We start from the raw sequence: 15,607 nt of genomic DNA, 5'->3' as shown, positions 1-15,607 counted from the left end.
CTTTCTATTCTGGTTAGAGCCCGTTTGCGCTGTTCTGTGAAGGGAGTAGTACACAGCGTTGTGCAAGATCTTGAGTTTCTTGGCAATTTCTCGCATGGAATAGCCTTCATTTCTCAGAACAAGGATAGACTGACGAGTATCAGAAGAAAGCGCGTTGTTTCTGGTCATTTTGAGCCTGTAATCGAACCCACACATGCTGATGCTCCAGATACTCAACTAGTCTAAAGAAGGCCAGTTTTATTGCTTCTTTAATCAGGACAACAGTTTTCAGCTGTTCTAACATAATTGCAAAAGGGTTTTCTAATGATCAATTAGCCTTTTAAAATGATAAACTAGGATTAGCTAACACAACATGCCATTGAAACACAGAAGTGATGGTTGCTGATAATGGGCTTCTGTGCGCCTATGTAGATATTCCATTGAAAATCTGCCGTTTCCAGCTACAATAGTCATTTACAACATGAACAATGTCTACACTGATCAAATGTCATGTGATTTCAATGGACAACAAAAAAAACATGATTTTCTTTCAGAAACAAGGACATTACAAACTTCTTTAAAGGTCGATCTGAATGTAACGGCATTTTAGATGTCATTTTTAAGGCAACAAAAAGTGGGAAAAAGTTCAAGGGGGTGTTGACTTTCTATAGCTACCTTGTACCGCTGCACGTAGGTCGGTACTGCTACGCCCTCCCAACATACATGCTATTTTCAGTCCTCATTGTTATTGGTAATTCACTACGTATTTTTTCCTCTGCGCACTATTTCTGTAGTAGGATGTCCCTTGGGGGCATCCATACCTATGTAGGACATGCAAGGGTTATGTTAATAAACAGGCTGGAGCTAGAACCTCGTGGTCGCGCGTCTTTATTTTAGATCATACTACATGGTGTCAGAAGTGGTTTTAAAATTCACATAAACGTGAAGGAGGTACCAAGTAAATCATACATTCAGGCTGTTTCAAAGCAGGGAGGGCACAGTGTTGGAGATATAACAGCGCATATCATCATTTTGCTAGCTAACGAGCAAGGACTAAGCTACTGCTAAGCAAGGAAGAAGCTGGCGGGATTTCAGGGTTTGCGACTCTGGCGCAAACACGGACAGGCCAGTGGCTAGTGCTGACGGATTTCGCATTAGTCCCCCGGAGAATTTTGTTTGTATGGACATTCAAAACTGGCCGAAATGGATCAGGCGCTTTGAAAGGTGCAGGGTAGCATCAGGCGCTTTGAAAGGTGCAGGGTAGCATCAGGCGCTTTATAAGGTGCAGGGTAGCATCAGGCGCTTTGAAAGGTGCAGGGTAGCATCAGGCGCTTTGAAAGGTGCAGGGTAGCATCAGGCGCTTTGAAAGGTGCAGGGTAGCATCAGGTGCTTTGAAAGGTGCAGGGTAGCCTCAGGCGCTTTGAAAGGTGCAGGGTAGCATCAGGCGCTTTGAAAGGTGCAGGGTAGCATCAGGCGCTTTGAAAGGTGCAGGGTAGCATCAGGCGCTTTGAAAGGTGCAGGGTAGCATTAGGCTTAAACGTGAAAAATGAGGCATTTCAATGTTTTATCGTTAACTATTCATTGTTGAAAAAGGACCCGCATTTCACTGTTTGTCTACACCTGTTATTTAAGAATAATGTTTTAATCGTCTAGGAGAACCACCGAATAATAAAAGTGAATGGATGGCCGTGAGCAGTAGGATGCCAGATTTACTCAGAGAGAGAGAGAGAGACAGAGAGAGACAGAGAGAGAGAGAGACAGACAGAGGGAGAGACAGAGAGACAGACAGAGAGAGAGAGAGAGAGAGAGAGAGACATACAGAGGGAGACAGAGAGAGAGAGAGAGACAGACAGAGGGAGAGACAGAGAGAGAGAGAGAGAGAGAGAGAGAGACAGAGAGAGAGACAGAGAGATAGGGACAGACAGAGGGAGAGAGAGAGAGAGAGACAGAGGGAGAGAGAGAGAGATAGAGAGAGAGAGAGAGAGAGAGAAAGAGAGAGAAAGAGAGAGACAGAAAGAGGGAGAGAGAGAGAGGCAGACAGAGGGAGAGAGAGTGAGAGAGAGAAAAGGGGGCTGTTAGAGTGCTCGCTGAAACACACCAATCAGATAAACAGACAGCATCAGTCGTGTCTGGGCTCGCGCTGCACTGTTGGTTCTTTACCAAGTGGTGAGATCAGATGATACCGAAAATATATATATATTTTTAAATAACTGAACCGAAACACCGAACAGGCTACGTCTGAGGTTTGTGTTGCGGGCAAAGTTTGGATTTTAGACAGCTTGCACTGAGTGAAGCTCCTCCCGTCTCTCCCTTCACCGTGGACACAGCAGGTAAAGTCCAGTTTACCTCTCCCTTTTTTATTCATGGTCTATCGCTTCTCTGTGATGCGTTCTGGCAGAGAGAGCAAAAAGATAATTCTACCTCATCTTTAAACCGCAACAGTTTGTGTCACGAACTGCAACGCTGCTGGGTTTTTCACACTCAACAGTTCCCTGTGTGTATCAAGATTTGTCCACCACCCAAAGAACATCCAGTCAACTTGACACAACTGTGGGAAGAATTGGAGTAAACATGTGGCCAGCATCCCTGTGGGACGCTTTTGACACCTTGTTGAGTCGAATTGAGGCTGTTTTGAGGGCAAAGTGGGGGTGCAACTCAATATTAGGAAGGTGTTCTGAATGTTTTGTGCACTCAGCTGAATGTGGTATTATTCAGCTGTATGGGGGTATTATTCAGCTGTATGGGGGTATTATTCAGCTGTATGGGGGTATTATTCAGCTGTATGGGGGTATTATTCAGCTGTATGGGGGTATTATTCAGCTGTATGGGGGTATTATTCAGCTGTATGGGGGTATTATTCAGCTGTATGGGGTATTATTCAGCTGTATGAGGTATTAGTAGTGCTCAGCGCAAAGCATAGCTCTCTGCAGCCCTGACACGCACGCACGCACACACACACGCACGCACGCACGCACGCACACACAAAATGTCTAGCGAGAGACAATATGATGTCTATACAGTGGGGCAAAGAAGTATTTAGTCAAGCCACCAATTGTGCAAGTTCTCCCACTTAAAAATATGAGAGAGGCCTGTAATTGAGAGAGGCCTGTAAAAATGAGAAAAAATATCCAGAAAATCACATTGTAGGATTTTTTATGAATTTATTTGCAAATTATGGTGGAAAATATGTATTTGGTCACCTACAAACAAGCAAGATTTCTGGCTCTCACAGACCTGTAACTTCTTCTTTAAGAGGCTCCTCTGTCCTCCACTCGTTACCTGTATTAATGGCACCTGTTTGAACTTGTTATCAGTATAAAAGACACCTGTCCACAACCTCAAACAGTTACACTCCATACTCCACTATGGCCAAGACCAAAGAGCTGTCAAAGGACACCAGAAACAAAATTGCAGACCTGCACCAGACTGGGAAGACTGAATCTGCAATAGGTAAGCAGCTTGGTTTGAAGAAATCAGCTGTGGGAGCAATTATTAGGAAATGGAAGACATACAAGACCACTGATAATCTCCCTCGATCTGGGGCTCCACGCAAGATCTCACCCCGTGGGGTCAAAATGATCTCAAGAACGGTGAGCAAAAATCCCAGAACCACACGGGGGGGGACCTAGTGAATGACCTGCAGAGAGCTGGGACCAAAGTAACAAAGCCTACCATCAGTAACACACTACGCCGCCAGGGACTCAAATCGTGCAGTGCCAGACGTGTCCCCCTGCTTAAGCCAGTACATGTCCAGGCCCGTCTGAAGGTTGCTAGAGAGCATTTGGATGATCCAGAAGAAGATTGGGAGAATGTCATATGGTCAGATGAAACCAAAATAGAACTTTTTGGAAAAAACTCAACTCGTCGTGTTTGGAGGACAAAGAATGCTGAGTTGCATCCAAAGAACACCATACCTACTGTGAAGCATGGGGGTGGAAACATCATGCTTTGGGGCTGTTTTCCTGCAAAGGGACCAGGACGACTGATCCGTGTAAAGGAAAGAATGAATGGGGCCATGTATCGTGAGATTTTGAGTGAAAACCTCCTTCCATCTCCAAGGGCATTGAAGATGAAACGTGGCTGGGTCTTTCAGCATGACAATGATCCCAAACACACCGCCCGGGCAACGAAGGAGTGGCTTCTTAAGAAGCATTTCAAGGTCCTGGAGTGGCCTAGCCAGTCTCCAGATCTCTGTCTGTGTTGCCCAGCAACATCCCCAAAACATCACTGCTCTAGAGGAGATCTGCATGGAGGAATGGTGTGAAAACCTTGTGAAGACTTACAGAAAACGTTTGACGTTTGAGCTGGTAACACAGTACTGTCTGCACCACCGAGAGCTGGTAACACAGTACTGTCTGCACCCCCAAGAGTTGATAAAACAGTACTGTCTGCCCCACCGAGAGCTGATAACACAGTACTGTCTGCACCACCGAGAGCTGATAGCACAGTACTGTCTGCACCCCCAAGAGTTGATCGCACAGTACTGTCTGCATCCCCCGAGAGCTGATAACACAGTACTGTCTGCACCACCGAGAGCTGATAGCATAGTACTGTCTGCACCCCCAAGAGTTGATAGCACAGTACTGTCTGCATCCCCCGAGAGCTGGTAACACAGTACTGTCTGCACCACCGAGAGCTGATAACACAGTACTGTCTGCACCACCGAGAGCTGGTAACACAGTACTGTCTGCACCACCGAGAGCTGGTAACACAGTACTGTCTGCACCACCGAGAGCTGGTAACACAGTACTGTCTGCACCCCCAAGAGTTGATAAAACAGTACTGTCTGCACCACCGAGAGCTGATAACACAGTACTGTCTGCACCACCGAGAGCTGATAGCACAGTACTGTCTGCACCCCCAAGAGTTGATAGCACAGTACTGTCTGCATCCCCCGAGAGCTGGTAACACAGTACTGCCTGCACCACCGAGAGCTGGTAACACAGTACTGTCTGCACCACCGAGAGCTGATAACACAGTACTGTCTGCACCACCGAGAGCTGGTAACACAGTACTGTCTGCACCACCGAGAGCTGATAACACAGTACTGTCTGCACCACCGAGAGCTGGTAACACAGTACTGTCTGCACCACCGAGAGCTGATAACACAGTACTGTCTGCATCCCAAATGGCACCCTATTGCCCTGATAGCATCCCTTTGGGAGGCAGCATGTGGCCCTACAGGAGACTAATACAGTTTTAAGAGGTTCTTGTTTGATAGTGTATATTTGTGTGTTACAGAGTGTATTTGTGTGTTATAATGTATATATGTTTGTTATAGTGTATATTTGTTTGTTAATAGTATATCTTTGTGTGTTACAATGTATCTTTGTGTGTTACAATGTATCTTTGTCTGTTACAGTGTATCTAGCAAATTTTCCCCCAACATCGGACACTCTCTAGCGGTTAGAGGATTAAATCACCTTGAACTCAACATTTAAATGGACTGGAAAATAACGGTACGTTTTGCGACTAAAGAAACCTTTTCAGCTAGCTGAAAACGGATTATAATTGCAATTTATGTAAGTTAAATTAGGTTTGGAGAGTTTTCAAAAAAGTTATGTATAAACACATTTTGTGGGACACGCTGTATATTGTCAAATTTGACTGCGCGTAATTTAATATCCAACGTTTTACCTCTGAAATATAGCTAACGGATTTCAGGCAAGTCTTTTTTTTTTTTTACCGAAAGGATAACGAACTGACGTTAGTCAACTACCTTGTAAACACATTGGATACGAGGTTTGGTGTCTCTTTTTTTAACAACATTAAACGGATATATCTTGTCATTGAACAAAATGGTGGCCGATAATACGGGACGTGTTTTTTTGTCAAGTCGTTTATCAAAAAGTTGATAGTAGTAGAATTTCCACTGAAATGTCAAACATGCTAATTGCTAACCCGTTAGCTAAATTTTTTACGACACAAATAATCACAAAACATAGATGATCACAGTACTGTCTGCACCACCGAGAGCCAAGATAACACTGTTGAAGGTAATATATTTCTTAAACAATGTTTAATATGCCGATAATACAGGGTGCTACACTATATTTGTTTGTTATAGTGTATATTTGTGTGTTATAGTGTATATATGTGTGTGTGTTATAGTGTATATTTGTGTGTTATTGTGTATATATGTGTGTTATAGTGTATATTTGGGTGTTATTGTGTATATATGTGTGTTATAGTGTATATTTGTGTGTTATTGTGTATATATGTGTGTTATAGTGTATATTTGTGTGTTATTGTGTATATTTGTATGTCATAGTGTATATTTGGGTGTTATTGTGTATATTTGTATGTCATAGTCTATATTTGGGTGTTATATCAATCAATCAAATGTATTTATATAGCCCTTCGTACATCAGCTGATATCTCAAAGTGCTGTACAGAAACCCAGCCTAAAACCCCAAACAGCAAGCAATGCAGGTGTAGAAGCACGGTGGCTAGGAAAAACTCCCTAGAAAGACAGGAACCTAGGAAGAAACCTAGAGAAGAACCAGGCTCTGAGGGGTGGCCAGTCCTCTTCTGGCTGTGCCGGGTGGAGATTATAACAGAACATGGCCAAGATGTTCAAATGTTCACAAATGACCAGCATGGTCAAATAATAATAATCACAGTGGTTGTAGAGGGTGTAACAGGTCAGCACATCAGGAGTAAATGTCAGTTTTCATAGCCGATCATTCAGAGTTAGAGACAGCAGGTGGCGGTAGAGAGAGAGAGTTGAAAACAGCAGGTCCGGGAGAAGGTAGCAAGTCTAGTGAACAGGTCAGGGTTCCATAGTCGGAGGCAGAACAGTTGAAACTGGAGCAGCAGCAACACTAGGTGGACTGGATACAGCAAGGAGTCATCAGGCCTGGTAGTCCTGAGGCATGGTCCTAGAGCTCATGTCCTCTGAGAGAAAGAGAGAAAGATGGAGCGAGAGAAAGAGAATTAGAGGCTTAAATTCACAAAGGACATCGGATAAGAGAAATACTCCAGATAGAACAGAATGACACATAGACTATTGCAGCATAGATACTGGAGACTGAGACGGGGGGGCCCTGTCCGCCGATACTGGACAGGGCCAGCCACATAGACTATTGCAGCATAGATACTGGAGACTGAGACGGGGGGGCCCTGTCCGCCGATACTGGACAGGGCCAACCACATAGACTATTGCAGCATAGATACTGGAGACTGAGACGGGGGGGCCCTGTCCGCCGATACTGGACAGGGCCAGCCACATAGACTATTGCAGCATAGATACTGGAGACTGAGACGGGGGGGCCCTGTCCGCCGATACTGGACAGGGCCAACCACATAGACTATTGCAGCATAGATACTGGAGACTGAGACGGGGGGGCCCTGTCCGCCGATACTGGACAGGGCCAACCACATAGACTATTGCAGCATAGATACTGGAGACTGAGACGGGGGGGCCCTGTCCGCCGATACTGGACAGGGCCAACCACATAGACTATTGCAGCATAGATACTGGAGACTGAGACGGGGGGGCCCTGTCCGCCGATACTGGACAGGGCCAACCACATAGACTATTGCAGCATAGATACTGGAGACTGAGACGGGGGGGCCCTGTCCGCCGATACTGGACAGGGCCAGCCACATAGACTATTGCAGCATAGATACTGGAGACTGAGACGGGGGGGCCCTGTCCGCCGATACTGGACAGGGCCAACCACATAGACTATTGCAGCATAGATACTGGAGACTGAGACGGGGGGGCCCTGTCCGCCGATACTGGACAGGGCCAACCACATAGACTATTGCAGCATAGATACTGGAGACTGAGACGGGGGGGCCCTGTCCGCCGATACTGGACAGGGCCAGCCACATAGACTATTGCAGCATAGATACTGGAGACTGAGACGGGGGGGCCCTGTCCGCCGATACGCCGACAGGAGGGATTGGGAGACACTGTGGCCCCGTCTGACGATAAACGCGGACAGGGCCAACCAGGCAGGATATAACCCCACCGACTTTGCCAAAGCACAGCCCCCACACCACAAGAAGGATATCTCCAACCACCAACTCACCATCCTGAGACAAGGCCGAGTATAGCCCACGAATATCTCTCCCATGGCACGAATCCAAGGGGGGTGCCAACCCAGACAGGAAGATCATGTCAGTGACTCAACCCACTCAAGTGACGCACCCCTCCTAGGGACAGCATGGAAGAGCACCAGTAAACCAGTGACTCAGCCCCTGTAATAGGGTTAGAGGCAGAGAATCCCAGTGGAGAGAGCTGGAGAGAGGAGTCTTCAGTAAAGACTTAAAGGTTGAGACCGAGTTTGCGTCTCTGACATGGGTAGGCAGACCATTCCATAAAAATGGAGCTCTATAGGAGAAAGTCCTGCCTCCAGCTGTTTGCTTAGAAATTCTAGGGACAATAAGGAGGCCTGCATCTTGTGACTGTAGCATACGTGTAGGTATGTACGGCAGGACCAAATCGGACAGATAGGTAGGAGAAAGCCCATGTAATGCTTTGTAGGTTAGCAGTAAAACCTTGAAATGAGCCCTTGCCTTAACAGAAAGCCAGTGTTGGGAGGCTAGCACTGCAGTAATATGATCACATTTTTTGGTTCTAGTCAGGATTCTAGCAGCCGTGTTTAGCACTAACTGAAGTTGATTTAGTGCTTTATCCGGGTAGCCGGAAAGTAGAGCATTGCGGTAGTCTAACCTAGAAGTAACAAAAGCATTTATTAATTTTTCTGCATCATTTTTGGATAGAAAGTAGAAAGTTTCTGATTTTTGCAATGTTACGCAGATGGAAAAAAGTTGTCCTTGAAACAGTCTTGATATGTTCGGCAAAAGAGAGATCAGGGTCCAGAGTAACGCTGAGGTCCTTCACAGTTTTAGTTGAGATGACTGTACAACCATCAAGATTAATTGTCAGATCCAACAGAATATCTCTTTGTTTCTTGGTACCTACAACAAGCATCTCTGTTTTGTTTAAAATTAAAACCTTTGCCGCCATCCACTTCCTTATGTCTGAAACACAGGCTTTCAGGGAGGGCAATTTTGGGGCTTCACCATGTTTCATCGAAGTGTACAGCTCTATGTCGTCCCCATAGCAGTGAAAGTTAACTATGTTTCCGAATAACATCACCAAGAGGTAAAATATAAAGTGAAAACAATAGTGGTCCTAAAACGGAACCTTGAGGAACACCAGAATTTACAGTTGATTTGTCAGAGGACAAACCATCCACAGAGACAAACATATCTTTCCGACAGATAAGAGCTAAACTTGTCCGTGTAGACCAATCTCTCCAAAAGAATGTGGTGATTTATGGTATCTAAAGAAGTACTAGAGTTCTAGGAGCACGAGGACAAAATTAAGGCAGTTATACAATTTTAAAAACATTACAATACATTCATTACAGAATTTACAACATGCTAAGAGTGTGTCCTCAGGCCCATACTCCACCACTGTTTATAGTTCATGTGTCTATGCATCTGTCTTGGCCTATGTTTGTGTTGCTTCACAGTCCCCACATGAGTTACTTGATGTGGAATAGAGTTCCATGTAGTCATGGCTCTATGTGGTACTGTGCGGCTCCCATAGTCTGTTCTGGACTTGGAGACTGAGAAGAGACCTCTGGTGGCATGTCTTGTGGGGTATGCATGGTGGTCTGAGCTGTGTTTTAGTCATTTAAACAGACAGCTCGGTGCATTCAACATGTCAACATGTCAACCTCTCACAAATACAAGGAGTGATGAAGTCAATCTCTCCTCTACTTCTGAGCCAGGAGAGATTGATATGCATATTGTTAATGTTTGCTCTCTGTGTACATCCACGGGTAAGCCGTGCTGCCATGTTCTGAGACAATTGCAAGGCCCTCTTTGTGGCACCTGACCACATGACTGAACAGTCAAGGCCTGTAGGACCTGCCTTGTTGATAGTGCTATCAAGAAGGTAGAAACTAGGGCCTCTAGGACCTGCCTTGTTGACAGTGTTGTTAAGAAGGTAGAAACTAGGGCCTGTAGGACCTGCCTTGTTGATAGTGTTGTTAAGAAGGTAGACACTAGGGCCTGTAGGACCTGCCTTGTTGATAGTGTTGTTCAGAAGGTAGACACTAGGGCCTGTAGGACCTGCCTTGTTGATAGTGTTGTTAAGAAGGTAGAAACTAGGGCCTGTAGGACCTGCCTTGTTGATAGTGTTGTTCAGAAGGTAGACACTAGGGCCTGTAGGACCTGCCTTGTTGATAGTGTTGTTCAGAAGGTAGACACTAGGGCCTGTAGGACCTGCCTTGTTGATAGTGTTGTTAAGAAGGTAGAAACTAGGGCCTGTAGGACCTGCCTTGTTGATAGTGTTGTTCAGAAGGTAGACACTAGGGCCTGTAGGACCTGCCTTGTTGATAGTGTTGTTCAGAAGGTAGACACTAGGGCCTGTAGGACCTGCCTTGTTGATAGTGTTGTTCAGAAGGTAGACACTAGGGCCTGTAGGACCTACCTTGTTGATAGTGCTGTTAAGAAGGTAGAGCAGTGCTTTATTATGGACAGACTTTTCCCCATCTTAGCTACTACTACATCAATATGTTTTGACCATGACAGTTTACAATCCAGGGTTACTCCAAGCAGTTTAGTCACCTCAACTTATTCAATTTCCACATTATTCATTACGAGATGTAATTGAGGTTTAGGGTTTATAGAATGATTTGTCCCAAATACAATGCTTTGAGTTTTTGAAATATTTAGGACTAATATTTAGGACTATTTAGCACTGTTTCAGTGGCAGCCCTTTGTTGAGTGTTGCAGTCATTTCAGTCACTGTAGTAGCTGACGGTTATAGTGTTGAGTCATCCACATACAAAGACACACTGGCTTTACTCAAATCAGTGGCATGTCGTTAGTAAAGATTGAAAAAAGTAAGGGGCCTAAACAGCTACCCTGGGGAATTCCTGATTCTACCTGATTCTATTATGTTGGAGAGGCCTCCATTAAAGAACACCCTCTGTGTTCTGTTAGACAGGTAACTCTTAAAAAAAAATACATTTAAGTACGCAAGTCAGTTAAGAGCAAATTCTTATTTACAATGACAGCCTACACCTGCCAAACCCAGACGACCATGGGCCAATTGTACACCACTCTATGGGACTCCCAATCATGGCCGGTTGTGATACAGCCTGTATTTGAACCAGGGTGTCTGATGCCTCTAGCACTGAGATGCAGTGCCTTAGACCGCTGCTCCACTTGGGAGCCCTCTTTATCCACAATATAGCAGGTGTAAAGTTATAACACATCAGTTTTTCCAGCAGCAGACCATGATCAATAATGTCAAAAGCCGCACTGAACTCTAACAAAGCAGCCCCCGCAATCTTTTTATACATTTCTCTCAGCCAATCATCAGTCATTTGTGTAAGTGCTGTGCTTGTTGAATGTCCTTTCCTATAAGTGTGTTAAAAGTCTGTTGTCAATTTGTTTACTGTAAAATAGCATTGAATCTGGTCAAACACCATTTTTTCCAGAAGTTTACTAGGGTTGGTAACAGGCTGATTGGTCGGCTATTTGAGCCAGTAAAGGGGGCTTTACTATTCTTGGGTAGCAGAATGACTTTAGCTTCCCTCCAGGCCTGAGGGAACACACTTTCTAGTAGGCTTAAATTGAAGATATGGCAAATAGGAGTGGCAATATCGTACACTATTATCCTCAGTAATTTTCCATCCAAGTTTACAGACCCCGTTGGCTTGTCATTGTTGATAGGCAATGGGGGAAAAAAATGTGCTTCTTCCATACTCGCTTTACGGAATTCAAAATTACAATTCTTGTCTTTTCATAGTTTGGTTAGATATACAGTACTTGGATGTGTAGTGTCAGTGTTTGTTGCTAGCATGTCATGCCTAAGTTTGATTGTCTATCTATTATCTATCCAATGAAAAAAATCAGGAAAGTAGGTGCTGATATCAGTCAGTTTCGTAATGAATGAGCCCTTTGATTCAATGTATGATGCCTTTTTTTCCCCAAAATGTTATTGCTATTTAAGTTGCTCCAAGGGTTTTTACTATCATTCTTTGTCATTTATCTTTGTTTCAAAGTTTCTTCTTCCAATTTGCCATTCGTTCTGTATCATCCCTCTCAACCATTTTTCAATTCCTCATCAATCCACGGGGATTAATAAACAGTTTTTACAATAATTTTCTTAATGTGCTTATTAGAACCTGGAATAAGCAATTTCATAAATGTGTCAAGTGCAACGTATATATTTTCTCCTCATTACACATCACAGACCAACAACTATTCTTTACATCAACAACATAGGAATCATTACAAAACCTATTGTATGACCTCTTACACACTATATTAGGTCCAGCCTTTGGAAGTTTAGTTTAGATACGGATAAAGATGTGATCACTACATCTGATGGATATGGATACTGCTTTAGAGCACATTTCTGCGGCATTAGTAAAGATGTGATCACTACATCTGATGGATATGGATACTGCTTTAGAGCACATTTCTGCGGCATTAGTAAAGATGTGATCACTACATCTGATGGATATGGATACTGCTTTAGAGCACATTTCTGCAGCATTAGTAAAGATGTGATCACTGCATCCGATCTGGATACTGCTTTAGAGCACATTTCTGCAGCATTAGTAAAGATGTGATCACTACATCTGATGGATCTGGATACTGCTTTAGAGCACATTTCTGCGGCATTAGTAAAGATGTGATCACTACATCTGATGGATATGGATACTGCTTTAGAGCACATTTCTGCAGCATTAGTAAAGATGTGATCACTGCATCCGATCTGGATACTGCTTTAGAGCACATTTCTGCAGCATTAGTAAAGATGTGATCACTACATCTGATGGATATGGATACTGCTTTAGAGCACATTTCTGCGGCATTAGTAAAGATGTGATCACTACATCTGATGGATATGGATACTGCTTTAGAGCACATTTCTGCGGCATTAGTAAAGATGTGATCACTACATCTGATGGATATGGATACTGCTTTAGAGCACATTTCTGCGGCATTAGTAAAGATGTGATCACTACATCTGATGGATATGGATACTGCTTTAGAGCACATTTCTGCAGCATTAGTAAAGATGTGATCACTACATCTGATGGATCTGGATACTGCTTTAGAGCACATTTCTGCAGCATTAGTAAAGATGTGATCACTACATCTGATGGATCTGGATACTGCTTTAGAGCACATTTCTGCAGCATTAGTAAAGATGTGATCACTGCATCCGATCTGGATACTGCTTTAGAGCACATTTCTGCAGCATTAGTAAAGATGTGATCACTACATCTGATGGATATGGATACTGCTTTAGAGCACATTTCTGCAGCATTAGTAAAGATGTGATCACTACATCTGATGGATATGGATACTGCTTTAGAGCACATTTCTGCAGCATTAGTAAAGATGTGATCACTACATCTGATGGATCTGGATACTGCTTTAGAGCACATTTCTGCAGCATTAGTAAAGATGTGATCACTACATCTGATGGATCTGGATACTGCTTTAGAGCACATTTCTGCAGCATTAGTAAAGATGTGATCACTGCATCCGATCTGGATACTGCTTTAGAGCACATTTCTGCAGCATTAGTAAAGATGTGATCACTACATCTGATGGATATGGATACTGCTTTAGAGCACATTTCTGCAGCATTAGTAAAGATGTGATCACTGCATCCGATCTGGATACTGCTTTAGAGCACATTTCTGCAGCATTAGTAAAGATGTGATCACTGCATCCGATCTGGATACTGCTTTAGAGCACATTTCTGCAGCATTAGTAAAGATGTGATCACTGCATCCGATCTGGATACTGCTTTAGAGCACATTTCTGCAGCATTAGTAAAGATGTGATCACTGCATCCGATCTGGATACTGCTTTAGAGCACATTTCTGCAGCATTAGTAAAGATGTGATCACTGCATCCGATCTGGATACTGCTTTAGAGCACATTTCTGCGGCATTAGTAAAGATGTGATCACTGCATCCGATCTGGATACTGCTTTAGAGCACATTTCTGCGGCATTAGTAAAGATGTGATCACTACATCTGATGGATATGGATACTGCTTTAGAGCACATTTCTGCGGCATTAGTAAAGATGTGATCACTACATCTGATGGATATGGATACTGCTTTAGAGCACATTTCTGCAGCATTAGTAAAGATGTGATCACTACATCTGATGGATATGGATACTGCTTTAGAGCACATTTCTGCAGCATTAGTAAAGATGTGATCACTGCATCCGATCTGGATACTGCTTTAGAGCACATTTCTGCAGCATTAGTAAAGATGTGATCACTACATCTGATGGATCTGGATACTGCTTTAGAGCACATTTCTGCAGCATTAGTAAAGATGTGATCACTGCATCCGATCTGGATACTGCTTTAGAGCACATTTCTGCAGCATTAGTAAAGATGTGATCACTGCATCCGATCTGGATACTGCTTTAGAGCACATTTCTGCGGCATTAGTAAAGATGTGATCACTACATCTGATGGATATGGATACTGCTTTAGAGCACATTTCTGCAGCATTAGTAAAGATGTGATCACTGCATCCGATCTGGATACTGCTTTAGAGCACATTTCTGCAGCATTAGTAAAGATGTGATCACTGCATCCGATCTGGATACTGCTTTAGAGCACATTTCTGCAGCATTAGTAAAGATGTGATCACTGCATCCGATCTGGATACTGCTTTAGAGCACATTTCTGCGGCATTAGTAAAGATGTGATCACTACATCTGATGGATATGGATACTGCTTTAGAGCACATTTCTGCGGCATTAGTAAAGATGTGATCACTACATCTGATGGATATGGATACTGCTTTAGAGCACATTTCTGCGGCATTAGTAAAGATGTGATCACTACATCTGATGGATATGGATACTGCTTTAGAGCACATTTCTGCAGCATTAGTAAAGATGTGATCACTACATCTGATGGATATGGATACTGCTTTAGAGCACATTTCTGCAGCATTAGTAAAGATGTGATCACTACATCTGATGGATATGGATACTGCTTTAGAGCACATTTCTGCAGCATTAGTAAAGATGTGATCACTACATCTGATGGATCTGGATACTGCTTTAGAGCACATTTCTGCAGCATTAGTAAAGATGTGATCACTACATCTGATGGATCTGGATACTGCTTTAGAGCACATTTCTGCGGCATTAGTAAAGATGTGATCACTACATCTGATGGATCTGGATACTGCTTTAGAGCACATTTCTGCGGCATTAGTAAAGATGTGATCACTACATCTGATGGATCTGGATACTGCTTTAAAGCACATTTCTGCGGCATTAGTAAAGATGTGATCACTACATCTGATGGATCTGGATACTGCTTTAGAGCACATTTCTGCAGCATTAGTAAAGATGTGATCACTACATGTTCATGATTTCATTCCTGTGCTGTTTGTTGCTACCCTGGTAGGTTCACTGATAACCTGAACCAGGATGCAGGAACTAGTTACAGTTAGAAGCTTTCTCTGGAGTGGGCAGCTTGATGAAAGCCAGTCAATATGTAATGTATGTAATGAAATTAATTATATGTACACATGAAGACAATTGAAAGGGTGAAATGAGAAACGTCATTGTTTGCTAACTGATCGACTTTGATA

At 43.5% G+C, this 15,607-nt stretch overlaps 1 protein-coding gene across 2 annotated transcripts in view; it reads left to right on the top strand.

The window, feature by feature from the left end:
• The first annotated feature begins 2,090 nt into the window (after window positions 1-2,090).
• The window catches only part of camkvl (CaM kinase-like vesicle-associated, like), a 113,919-nt gene continuing 100,402 nt past the window's right edge, over window positions 2,091-15,607 (top strand). For both annotated transcript variants that reach the window (XR_004203768.1, XM_031794894.1), the window contains exon 1: window positions 2,091-2,309. The gene's annotated coding sequence lies outside the window, so the exon portion shown is untranslated. The remainder of the gene's footprint in view (window positions 2,310-15,607) is intronic.

Source organism: Oncorhynchus kisutch, linkage group LG17, assembly GCF_002021735.2.
Source record: "Oncorhynchus kisutch isolate 150728-3 linkage group LG17, Okis_V2, whole genome shotgun sequence".
NCBI classification, from domain to species: domain Eukaryota; kingdom Metazoa; phylum Chordata; class Actinopteri; order Salmoniformes; family Salmonidae; genus Oncorhynchus; species Oncorhynchus kisutch.
This window is presented reverse-complemented; position numbering and strand designations above follow the sequence as displayed.